The following is a 12,661-nucleotide window of genomic DNA, read 5'->3' on the forward strand; positions in this document are numbered from 1 at the left end:
ATGATGTGCATTAAGCAATTAGTTTGTACTTTAAAATTACAATAGAGTAAAAAATTACCGAGGACACTTTGGAAATTCCAAAGTGTGCTTGGCGAAAGCCTTGTGGTCAACACACCGCCGCTTTCCCGAACCGCTTGGCGCGTGGCGGGCTTCCCGCATGTGCGGTTTTTATTGTCTTTGATGACTGCGGTCTCTATTTTGATCGCCGTGTTTTAGAGCGAGCTCTTTGGCGCCCGTTTCGCGGCGTCGCCGTCGCTGTTGTCTTTCGGCGTTCATTGTGTTCATTGGCGTTGGCGTTGACGTTTTACACTCCGATCAATTTACGGAAAGGAAGCGCTCATAGCCGGCTCCCTGGGTCAGTGGACGCCTGAATCGCGCTTTTGTTATGTTGTTGCGGCTGCAAGAGCCGTTGCCTAGCAACCGTCGCGGTGGACACTCGAACCGCACCGTACAGGAAGGGAGGCAGTGGCAGTGAAAGAAGAAAAAGAAAGACGGGCCGTAGTGAAGAAAATGAAAATTCTATTTGAGGAAAGGAAACTGCGCAGTAACTGTCTCGTATCTCTCGGTGAACACCCGTCATCCGTTTGCAGAGGAAGGGAGGAAGTGGGGAGTAAAAGAAGGAACAGAAAGAGGGCCCGTAGTGAATAAAATGAATTAGAGGAAAGGAAGTTATGGAGGAGGTTGCGCCGCTGCGCGGAGGAGAGGCCACAGTTGGCACGATTCCTTGAACTAGGCATGCATAACACATTTCAGGAACTAGTAGACGCGCACCTTTAAACACAGTATCTAAGACTTGCCGCGAGCGCAACTGGCAGGTATATCTTCGCTTCCCTTCGCATCAACATTCCCGCTAATCAGGCATCCCTTATAGCCATTCCTCGACACATTCATACCCCCCTCGTTGTGAAACCCCTTCCTCGGAACGTTCATCCCCAGTACCACATCCCTCGCCGCACTGCTCGCGCTAAGGCCCTTCACAAGTATTATGGACAAGCCCAGGACGCCATTTGGGTAGACGCCGCGTGCACAACGCACGAAGCTGTAGCAGTTGGTTACAATCCAGCCCTAGCACAGCCCCTCATACACCGCCTTCCCTCGGGCTCAACGCCTGAGGAGGCAGAGGAAACCGCCATCGCCCTAGCCCTTGTACATTCCAATGCAAACTACATCTTTAGCGACTCCAAAACGGCTCTGTTCAACTTCGCGAGAGGCAGGATTCACGCCCCTGCTTGGCAGTTGTTGAACACCCCCACCAAAAACTTACCACGCAGGGTAGAGCTCCAGTGGGTGCCGGCTCACTCTGGGAACCCTTGGAAACGAGGCTGCCGATAAATTGGCCCGAGGTTTGATTTGCCGGGCTCAGGACGGCCTCGGTCCAGGCTTCTCGAGAGAACGGGCGCACACCTTTGCAGAGCTCACGCAAATGCCCCGCTTGGACCGTCGGACTTACCCTCCTCCACACCCCTCCCTTACCCACTCCCAACAGATCCTCTGGAGACGCCTCCAGACCCGCTCTCTCTCATCCCCTCAGCTGCTATCTCTCTACTGTGGCACCTCCCCTGCATGCTCCCTGTGCGGCGACCCTCACGCCACACTCTCCCACATCCTTTTCGGCTGCCCTGCTGATCCTCCCCCGCAGGAACAGCCCTCGTTATCAAGTTGGGAGGACTGGGAGGTCGTGCTCTCGTCTCTGTACCCGCCATTGCAGCTTGCTGCGGTGCTGCGGGGTGCCGACGTCATGGACAAACACCACATGAACGTTCCGACGTAGAGTGGGACCGTGCGGTGGTCCAGGGTCCCAAGGGGGGGGTCTAAACACACTTGCCATGACAGAGTTTTTCTCTCTCTCTCCAGCGCAAGGACGTACACCGCGAGCATGAACGGACACCGCGAGCATGAGCCATTAAAGGCTTTCGCCTTAATATTACAATTCAAAATACAATACAAATGAAGTAAAATGCACAATACAGACAAAACAATAGAAATACCAGCAAAAACACGTTTTGTTTTACAATCTTGCTACTGAAGGTCTATCGGGGGAACTTTAAAGAAAATTGGCGATGATAATTTTTACTGCAAATCAAATTCGTATATTTCGCAAATTTCAATTCGCAATTAAAAATCTACCCATCTAGAGGTACTAGTGCTTCTTGGTGGCAAAAGTAAAAATTTGAACGGCAAGTTAATACTCTATATTGTATAAATATACTGCTGAAAACTGCCCTTCATCAGGATTACGAGACGATTGTTATCTCCTAACCCTTCAGAACGTCGGGCCCGGTACCAGCACTCTTTGGTTAAATAAAATAAGGAAGCGGTAAACGTTGCGATCCCTTCATTAATCATATTTAATGCTATATGAACACATTTTACTTCTTTCCTATTTACACACACACATGCGCCTCTGAAGTCCCAAACTGGAAGTCCCAACAGGAAGTGAAGTCGGAAACCAGAATAAAGCGTGTATGGCGACCTATGCAGTGGCAAGGAGCCACATATGCTCACGCCTTACCTTCGGATCGAGCTATCGATCGCCTGTGAATTTTTTTAACGAATTCCGTTATATGCTCGCAAATCGCGCAAAATTTCTGGTGGCCAGATGGGCGCTCGATAAATCGCAAACAGCAAGAAACATTTTCCCTTGCTAGAAACCTCTAGGCTAATTTCTCTATCGATTCAATGGAGGGAATCTCTCTACCAGCATAGCCACCCTGCCCTTCCGGTAAACCTTTCGCGACGAAAAACACGTTAAGAACATGGAAAAACCTCTTCATCATTTACGCCGCTGTGTAGCCAAGTTTCCGATAAAGTAACAATATTTGCATTATAGCCCATCATGACAGACTCAAGTTGGTAACGCTTCTTAACAACGCTACAGGCACTGATATTTATAATAGGCAGTTCTTCATTATCAATAGAGTGAAGTCAGTCTTCGTTAAAATAGTTGTACTTTCTAATTTTTCCTTCAGAGTTTCATTGTCATCCGAAATAAAAAGACAGCTATCTATATGATTTTTCTCGCTAATTAAAGTGACTTTCTATCTATGCTCTCTTTCATCTAAAGCACTGTCCCGCTAAAATTTACGCTTCGTTAGCATGTTTCTAGAGTAGTCATTTTGTCGCAATGCATTGGTAGATTTCAGTTTGCAAGCATTCCTCATAATTTTGTTTTTCTTCATAATCATGAAATTAGAAGATGACTGGGGCTTATTAAGGCAATAAGTTCTACCGACTGACCTGCATGTGGCTTCAAGCTTAGTCAAAAAACTGCCAGTTAAAATTATGCGGCGAAACGCGGCATCTGCCTCCTCCGCAGAGTGTGATACACCAAAGGCCACTAAATCCAAAGTTTACTCTACCCTCCGAGTGTTTAATTTCTGCTTCGAAGGACTTCGCTGTACGGTCAAGGTTGCCCGCCTCCGTTTGTTTTTCTATTTCTGAGAACCAATTATCCCAGTAGGCTAGACATTTTTTACGTTTGTTGAGTGCAAAGCGTTGCCACATCCTCCGCTTCCTTAATCTGGCACAAAAGCAATTTTTCCAGCGATTCACAAGGGCTAAACCCATCTGGGTCAGGACCGGTAGTTAACTGAACGTACCCGCATTAGAGAAGCAAGCACATACAGTGCTCACCATATGCCGTTTAGGCAGTGCTGTCGGCACTGAAAGACCAATACACAACGAAAGTTCCAATATAAACAACGGATCTGTCGTTCCCGCTCCTTAGTCAAGAACAACACTAGTTTAATTAGAGACCTGCCGGCAAAGCTAGCTGATCGTACAAAAAACAGATTGGTATCCTGGTCATCTGCCAATGTTGTTTACACATAAAAATAATGAGCATGGCAACTGTCAAAGTTAATTTTAATTGCACTCTCAATAAACTCCTTTTCTTCATTAACTTTAATGCAAATCATGGGGACAATCCGTATATAAACGAGAGCAATCGAGAACACCAGTTTCCGGGTTATTCACTTGCAGGTATTGAGTATCAAATAATTATACTTTCAGTCAACAAACATCAGCAAGTAATGTATTTCATTAATACTCCATTTTCTCGCATATTTGTATTACGTCACAAGTATAGAATGAATTGCATGCGTTGGTGTCATTAATGTGATTCTCCCTGTTCACTGAGTCGGAGCTCTGCCCCGTATCCTATTCATCGGTCTCCTTCCTCTTCGAGAAGGCAGTATCGCGCAACTTCTGAAAGTGCCTGCATGTCCCAAAGCTGTTCCTCGCACTTAGCAAGGCCGCGTTCATAGATTTTCCTGCGGATGTTTATTTCTTCTTCTTGCTTCAGCTTCCCGTACGTAAAAAAAAAAAAAAAATCAATCACGGCACCTAGGCGCGTTGTGTCCGGATTGTAATGAGGAGCCGTTCAGATTCAAGACGGATCGTTAATCTTTCACAGGTTTCTTAGGCCTCCGGGCGCCTGCGCAGCTCATTTCGTTACGTTTGCTTTTTCTATTGTTTTTTTCCCCGGCCACCGCGATATTCTTCGGCATGCACCTCGACTAATCGCAATCCCTCGCACGGAGGCACCCAAGAAGCGTGGAAGGGCGCCTCGGTTGCGATAAATTAAAGCAGAACGACCGGGCCATTATGGGATCCTTTTTCTCCGCAGCTATAACCAAACAAGAGCTCGGCCGTCTGAATGAGAGTCTTTACGGCGGGCTAGGCTCCCTGGCGGACCGTTCCAAAGCGGCCGGTGCTATATATGCCCGCCTTAAGATCCTTCCAAATCTGGGGTTGTACAGCATAGGCTGAGGAAGTGACTGAGGAAATTATTCACTCGCTGTTTATGGTATAGCGGTGTGAGTTAGTGCAGAGGAGGCACTGGGCGTTATAAGTTCGCCCTTCAGGGAGTTTCTTACAACGCGATAACTCAGTTAACTGCACGTGCTTTAACGCGACAGCGTTAAGAAAAGCCGATCGCGGTGTTGCTGGCGTTGGCCTTGCAACAAGAGAACCTCCAAATAAAAAATTCTGTGGAGATACGGGGAATTGAACCCATGTCTTCCAGACTGCGAGGCGAGCACGCGAAGAAACACGCTACGAATGGCCTTTTGTTTGCATGCGCATGCGTCAAGAATCGGCAACCATACAGGCGGCCGGTACTCCGCAGCATTAATCCCCCGCACCAAGGCGCACTGTTCACTGAACAGAGACTTGGATGAACGAGGTGGTTCGACGTGTCGATCCATCATGCGGCTCTTCCCCAGGCTAAGAAGTCCAATCAGCACTAACAGATCGAAAGGAATACGGGAGTTTTGCAGGACAGGTAAGAACCGTATACTGTGACGTGAGATCTCAATGCCCTTTTTGGTAGTCCGCTGTAGTATGTCCGAGAAAAACACTGCATCATGGCACCACAAAAAGCAGCGATCGACCGTCTCTAGTAGGCCGCACAAGGCTCGTTGGCTCCAAGTGAATAAAAGTGGACCTAGTGAATGCGTCGTGGTCTTTAACTTCGTGAAGTGTCTTTGTTTGGTTTATGGGGTTTAACGTCCCAAAGTGACTCAGGCTATGAGGGACGCCTTTCGACCACCTGGGGTTCTTTAACGTGCACTGACATCGCTCGGTACACGGGCCTCTAGAATTTTGCCTCCATTGAAATTCAGCCGCCGAGGCCAGGATCGAACCCGCATCTTTCAGGTCAGCAGCCGAGCGCCGTAACCACCGAGCCACCTCCGCGGCGGCTTGAAGTGTCTTTGTGTACTGATGCATACATGAGTAACTATGAGTGTGCGAATTTTGAAACGGGACCCGGTAACAATCGCATTCTACTCTGTAAAGCATTTCAACTGACTGCAATGAGGTGTGACAAAGCAGCGACATCTATGTTGTAAAGATGAAGGTAAATGCGAATAGCTTGCGCGGAGGTACGATGGTGGTGTTATGACCGTGTTCGGTTTGAATTTGGGTTTATTAGGGTGTAACATTCCAAAGCGACTCAGGCTATGAGGGACGCCGTAGTGGAGGGTTTCGGTATTCGGTGACCTGGGGTTCTGTAATGTGCACTGACACCGCACAGGGGACTTGAATTTGGAGTGGCAGACGAAACCTTTGAAGACAACAACTGGTCCGAACGCGGAACCCAGTGATATAACACGACGGTTCCGCCTCTGCGGGAGGCAGCGGGAGTGTAATCCTTCGCCGACCTCTTCGGGCTTCAGACGGGCACGCCGCAGCGACCGGACGTGTGTGCGTAATGTTTTGTGCGGGTGTCAACCAGCGATGACATGGAACCCGTACTGCCCGAGCGCCTGTGATGTAGCCGTCTGTGTGCCGTTGCGGTCAACGAATGCGACGTCAACAGAGACGCAGACCTCCATTGCGGCCTCTCTTTGTTTTTTCTCTTTCACTCCAAACTTCCTCCCTTTCCTCACGTCGCGGTTGAGGTGTCCACCGATATGTGAGACTGCCCTATCCTGTCTACTAAAATTGACTAAAATCACTAAACTCACGGAACTGTGACAATACTGGATAAATCCTGAATAAAATGCTGGATAAATCGACTTTCTGTAGGTAAGAACGGCCAGCTTAGTGAATTTTCAAAAGTGGAAACCGGTAAGGCCTCTTTCTTCCTTTCTTCTCTTACTCCCTCCTTTATTCCTTCCCTTACGGTGCTGTTCATATATCCACCGAGAAAGATACTGCTTTCCAAAAACCAATTTTCCAATTTTCCAAACAGGTAAGTAAAGTTGAGAGCATTGTTGAAGGAGAGCAAGATAGTAGGCCAGGTAAGGCAATAAAGAAATTGACGCGCTGATAATAAAACAAAATAATAACACGGTTTGGTTTGGTCAATGGAGTGTAACGTCCCAAAGGGACTCAGGCTATGGGAGACGCCGTAGTTAAGGGCTCCGGAAATTTCGATCACCTCGGGTTCTTCAACGTGCACTGTATCGCACAGAACGCGGACCTCTATAATTTCGCCTTCATCGAAATTCTGCCGCCGCGGCCGGGACCGAAACCGCGTCTTTCGGGTCAGCAGGTGAGCGCCATAACCGCTGAGCCACCGCGGCGGGGCGCAGAAAGATTTTAAATGTCCCAGTATTTTCTACGGCTCGTGGCATAGTAAGCACCACTTCTTACTATGTATGCCTCACCAGAAACATTTTCATCTCGTCTGAAATAGGGTAACAGCAGAAAAGTAAAGTGAAGCAAATTTATTCATTTTAAATTAACAAATATAGCGCATTTGTTCCATTCTTTTTAAAGTGATCGTATGCACGAAGGAAAATGGTTACTTGGCAGTAGAAAGAAGGTTGTAGTCAAGCCCCGTCCCAGTATAGTCTCTCAAGATTCTAGGTGGCTCTCGGTCTATTTTTGCCTACCTTGTTTACCAACCACTGAGCCACTGCGGCGGACAAAAAAAAACGAGTCTGGACATTAGTAGCTACGCGACAATTGTCGCCACCGCGGCATAAAATGACGTTAGAAGAGATATATCTACAGATGGTGTCAAGAGGGTACAATCTGGCCTTGATAGCGGTTTGCTCTTTCTCGAATGCGTCAGCACTTTTATGCACGAAATGCGCCTACAGGCCACCCCCGATGCTTCACGCGGAATGTCTTAAGATTTCGCACAGGCCACTTAACGTTGTTTGACTAATAAAGCTGAGAAAATTATGGACCGCAGGTCGAAACGAGGATTGGAGCTCCCAACTTTCGATTCCGGAACCGGAACCCTTACCGATAGATCCCACCAACGACAGCGGCATGGTAGGGGGCGGTAGCGAAGCGAGCGCTGATACCTATAGAGTAAGAGAAATGATTGCCATGAGTAGGACAGATTTATTTAGTGGCCTAAGGCGGGCTACTAAAGAATGCTTCTTACTTGCAAGTCAAATGCTGAATGAAGCAAAGGCGCCAAATTCATAGCGATAGATACGACAGCGATCAAAACATAGCAGTTAAGAACAACGCTCGACGTTTGCCATTGCACTTCCTTCCCCTTGCGTGCCAGTTTTCCCAGCGTGGCTACAGGTCAGGTTACATTATTTACGTTGTACTCTTTGTTTCCAGATCATTATTTTTGCACACCTTTATTTTATCCTTCCACAAGGCCGCGTACCGCAACTAGCGCTGATGATTATTGATTTATTTAAATAGTTAAATAGGTAGCCGCATTATCATTAAGGATTCCAGCTGCATGCACACTCTGTCCCTTGCACTGGATGGCTACGAAATGCAGCAGAGCTTATCCGGGCGTGCGAAGCGCTCAGCGAGAGCTAACTATTGTCGCAAGCCCATCGGAGGCGTATACAAAAGACTGCGAGCACGTCGGCAGGTGAAGCGGCCTTTGTCGACGATTCAATTTGTCTGCGAACGGCAGAACAGCTACCGTCGCCTTTTTTCCCAATATATTTGTTTCACTTATCTCTCAACGCCCGTTGTTCCCGCATGCAGTATGAATGAAGCTGCTGCTGCGCAGCTTGTTTGCGTCGTTTGGTGCAGCTCAGTGCGCCTACTCTCTGCGATCTCACGTCGCTGAAAAGCAAGCAGGTTATTGGCCCGACCCGGACAATCCAAGTTCCGCCACGCTACGAGATTCTGCTTTCCTGTAGCGCCTTGAATGCACGCGCTTCTGTTACGGGCTCCCTGCTAGCAACAAAAGTGGCCGTGAGGAAGGCATCGCGAGCGAGCACGAACCAGAGGCGTTGCGACTACGGCAGAACAGGGAACTTGCCTGAATTTCGCCGAGCTGCTTCTTCATGGCCCAGTAGGCAAATATATAGGAGGGTTCATTTTTACCAAGCCGTCAGCACTGGCTTGCCTCCTCTGAGAGTAATTATTACGTCGCTCGAAACGCAAGACTATGGTTTTTCACGTGCGTCTTTGTGCCGTAGAAAGACATACATTGTATCGGCATCATCAGTGCGAGAACACTATTCCAGACGTGCCAACCCCGAGCAAGAATCTTGTCTTGTGACTTTGTGGTGTCATGAACAACTGCCTACCGATTGTGAACAAGCTTACCACCGTGGCAGGCGGCAGTTAAATTAATGTTTAGTAGCGAGGGGCTGCCTGGGAAGAGCGACACGGGTCGCCAAATCCCTACCGGTGGCTGTGATAGGAACAGCCACCGGCCAGTACAGTGAGGCATCCCTTAACCGCTGCACCACTGTAGTGGTACGAGGACTCGTCACAATCTATGATTGTTAAGTAGAGAATGACCTATTTTGCATATGTGGGTATTAAATTAACCACTAGTGCTCTCAAGGCCGAGCTTAAGTGTCCCCTGCTTCGGCCTATGTGCTCGGTTCAACTACGTTCAATCCCTACCCCTTTTTCCTTTACGAGTTTTGCCCTCTTTACCTTCATGCAGCACATTCTGTGCTGTGATTTTTATTCTTGTATTCAGTTTTTATTTCATAACGACAGAAGGAACAATTAGTTCTATGCTGGATGCCAACGCCCCTTAATCTCAATCTTCTTAACATATACCTTCTAAAATTTCTAACATATAAAATATAGAGCTATCTCAGGTCCGTCCTTCGCGGAGAATAAAATTATCTATTATTACCCATTTTTGTCTGCATGTCCAATGCGGGGAGTTTTAATGACATGCTCCCATCAATCCACCGTGATTAGGGTGAGTTGTGCACTCTCTCCAGCTAGATCGCTCAACTCTGCCGATTCTAGGACAATTCGTCAGACACTTACAGCACCGCTTGCAAGTGAACATGAAATGTCGATGACTGTCAGAAAGAAAAATGTTGCTCGATACGTTCGCTAAACTACAGCATCATCATCCTGCCTGACTATGCCCGCTGCAGGGCAAAGGCCTCTCCATTGTCTCTCCAATTAACCCTGTTCTTTGTCAGCTGCGGCCACCCTATGCCTGCTAACTTCTTAATCATATCCGCCCATCTACTCCCCCCCCCCCCCCCCCTCCTTGTTACGCTTGCCTTCTCTTGGAATCAACTTCGTTATCCTTAAGGACCACCGGTTATCTTGCCTTCGCATTACATGCCCTGCCCAAGCCCACTTCTTCCTCTTGATTTCGACTAGAATGTCATTAAGCCGCGTTTGATCCCTCACCCACTCTGCCCGCTTCCGGTCTCTTAACGTGACACCTATCATTTTTCTTTCCATAGCTCGCTGCGTTGTCATTAAGCTGTACCCTTTTCGTTAGCCTCCACGTTTCTGCCCCATAGGTGATTACCGGTAAGATACACCTGCTGTATACTTTTGTCTTGGAGGATATTGGTAAACTGCCATTGGTGATTTGAGAGAACCTGCCATATGCGCTCCACCCCATTGTTATTCTTCTAGTTATTTTCCTCTCAAGATCCGGATCAGCGGTCACTACCTGCCCTAAGTAGACATATTCCCCTACTACTTCCAGCACCTGGCTACCAAATGCCAACTGCTGTTCCCTTGCTAGACTGTTGAACATTGCTTTGGTTTTCTGCATGTTAATTTTTAGTCCTACTGTTCTGATCTGCCAGTCCAACTCAATCACACATTATTTCGGACGGCACCGACACAGGATGGATGTTTGTGCTGCTTTTTATAAGTTGGAACGGGTGCCTCCAATCACTGTGGAAGTAGCGGCAGACAGCAGCATTGTAGTGGATTACAATACGGGCTCTATGCTGCTGCTAGCCAACGTACCTAGAGCTACCTCTCGCGCTGTATCGGTTTGTCATGCTCTGTCAAGCGTAAGTTTTGCGCCGCAGCGGTGGTGGTTGCTTTAGTGCATCTACATCCGTTCGGCCGCCCTTTGCTTTCCTTTCTTCCTAGATCCACGATGTTTTACGCAAAACTCGATATAAAACTAAATATTTCACTCTCTGATGCATTCCGGATATTCATTATATCCGCTATTCCCTGTCATTAAAACTGCTCCAGCGTGCTCACTATTTATTTATTTATTTATTTATTTATTTATTTATTTATTTATTTATTTATTTATTTACTCTCAGGGCCGAAGCATTACAGAGAGGAGTGGGTGGTACAAAACAAAAACAGTACAGGTAACGCAGCACTACAATGTAAAATCAATTACAGCGTTTTTAAAGAAGTCGGCGTTTGTAATGGAGGCGATGGAAGCGGGAAGGTGGTTCCATTCCTTAGCAGTCTTGGGGATAAAAGAGGCGAAGTGTAAGTTGGTGCGACTGCTGGGTACGCCAACTTTGAACTGGTGGTCGCTGCGGGATGAAATGTAAGATGGTGGTACAAGCAACGTATCTCTGAGATGATGGTTTGAATGGTAGATTTTGTGAAATAGGCATAGACGGGAAATTTTTCGACGAATTGAAAGATCCGGTAAGTTTAAATTTGCTTTCATTTGAGTTACACTTGCAGTTCTATGATAGATAGAGAAAATGAAACGGACAGCCCGATTTTGAATGGCTTCGATTTTCAGAATTAGTGAGTTAAGAGGAGGGTCCCATACAGACGACGCATATTCAAGTTTTGGTCTGACTAATGTTTTGTACAGTATAAGTTTCAAGTTAGTGGGCGCCATAGAAAAGTTGCGACGTAAGTAACCGAGAGTACGGTTAGCGTTACTTGTGACATAGTCCACGTGAGCTTGCCAGGAAAGGTTACTGCAAATATGCACACCAAGGTACTTGTATGTGGAAATATGGGTTAAAGGAGTATTACATAGTGAATAATCACAGGAAACTTGAGTAGGTGAGTGGCGGTAAATTCTCATAAACTTGCATTTACTTACATTCAGCTTCATTAGCCAAGAGGAAATCTGATTAAGGTCCGACTGGAGGGTAAGGCGGTCAGCACAGCTTTTAATTTGACGGTAAATAACACAATCATCAGCAAAGAGTTTTATGGAAGAAGAAATGTTAGTAGGTAGGTCATTAATATAAATTAGAAAGAGCAACGGCCCCAGCACTGATCCCTGTGGAACACCAGAGGCTACACCGCAAGGATCAGAGCTATGGCCGTTAGCAGTTACAAATTGTGTGCGGTTAGACAAGAAGCATTCAATCCATTTTAAGACGTTCGGATCAATGTTAAGTCTGCTTAGTTTCAGAAGTAGTAAACTATGGCAAACAGTATCGAAAGCCTTAGCGAAATCAATGAAAATGCAGTCAATAACTAAGTTGGAATCAAGAGCTGAAAACAAGTCATTTGTAAAGGCTAAAAGTTGAGTTTCACATGAATAGTTCTTTCGAAAACCGTGTTGATGAATGCTGAAAAAAGAGTTACTCTCAAGAAAAGTTACTATATGGCTATAAATTACATGTTCCAGTAGCTTGCAGGGAATGCTTGTTAGTGAGATCGGTCTGTAATTTGTGGGAGAATGAACGTCACCTGACTTGTGCAAAGCAACCACCTTCCCCACTTTCCAGTCCTCCGGAAGTTCACCACATTGCAAGGACTGCGAAAAAAGTTTTGTTAACAATACTGCAGAATACGCTTCAGTGTTTTTCAGGAATTTCGGACTAATATCATCGATGCCTGGTGAGGAAGAAAGCTTAATTCCAGATATTAATTTGCATATACCGGTCCAATCTAAAATGACAGGATCCATACATGGGTGATCAATCTGAGACACAATAGGAAGGGTAGAGGGAACGTTTTTCAAAAAGGACGCTGAAAACACCTCATTCAAAACAGTACAACAGCTTTCCGGAGAAACGACAGATTGATCAGCAGCGAGTAATTCAATTTGCGTAGT

General features: G+C 46.7%; 1 protein-coding gene across 1 annotated transcript in view; it reads left to right on the forward strand.

Moving 5' to 3' along the window:
• LOC149372016 (cholecystokinin receptor-like) overlaps window positions 1-12,661 on the forward strand; it is a 167,895-nt gene that overhangs the window by 34,295 nt on the left and 120,939 nt on the right. The gene's annotated exons all lie outside the window — the stretch shown is intronic.

Source organism: Amblyomma mixtum, chromosome 1 (assembly GCF_055824585.1).
Source record: "Amblyomma mixtum isolate Tamu chromosome 1, ASM5582458v1, whole genome shotgun sequence".
Classification (NCBI taxonomy): domain Eukaryota; kingdom Metazoa; phylum Arthropoda; class Arachnida; order Ixodida; family Ixodidae; genus Amblyomma; species Amblyomma mixtum.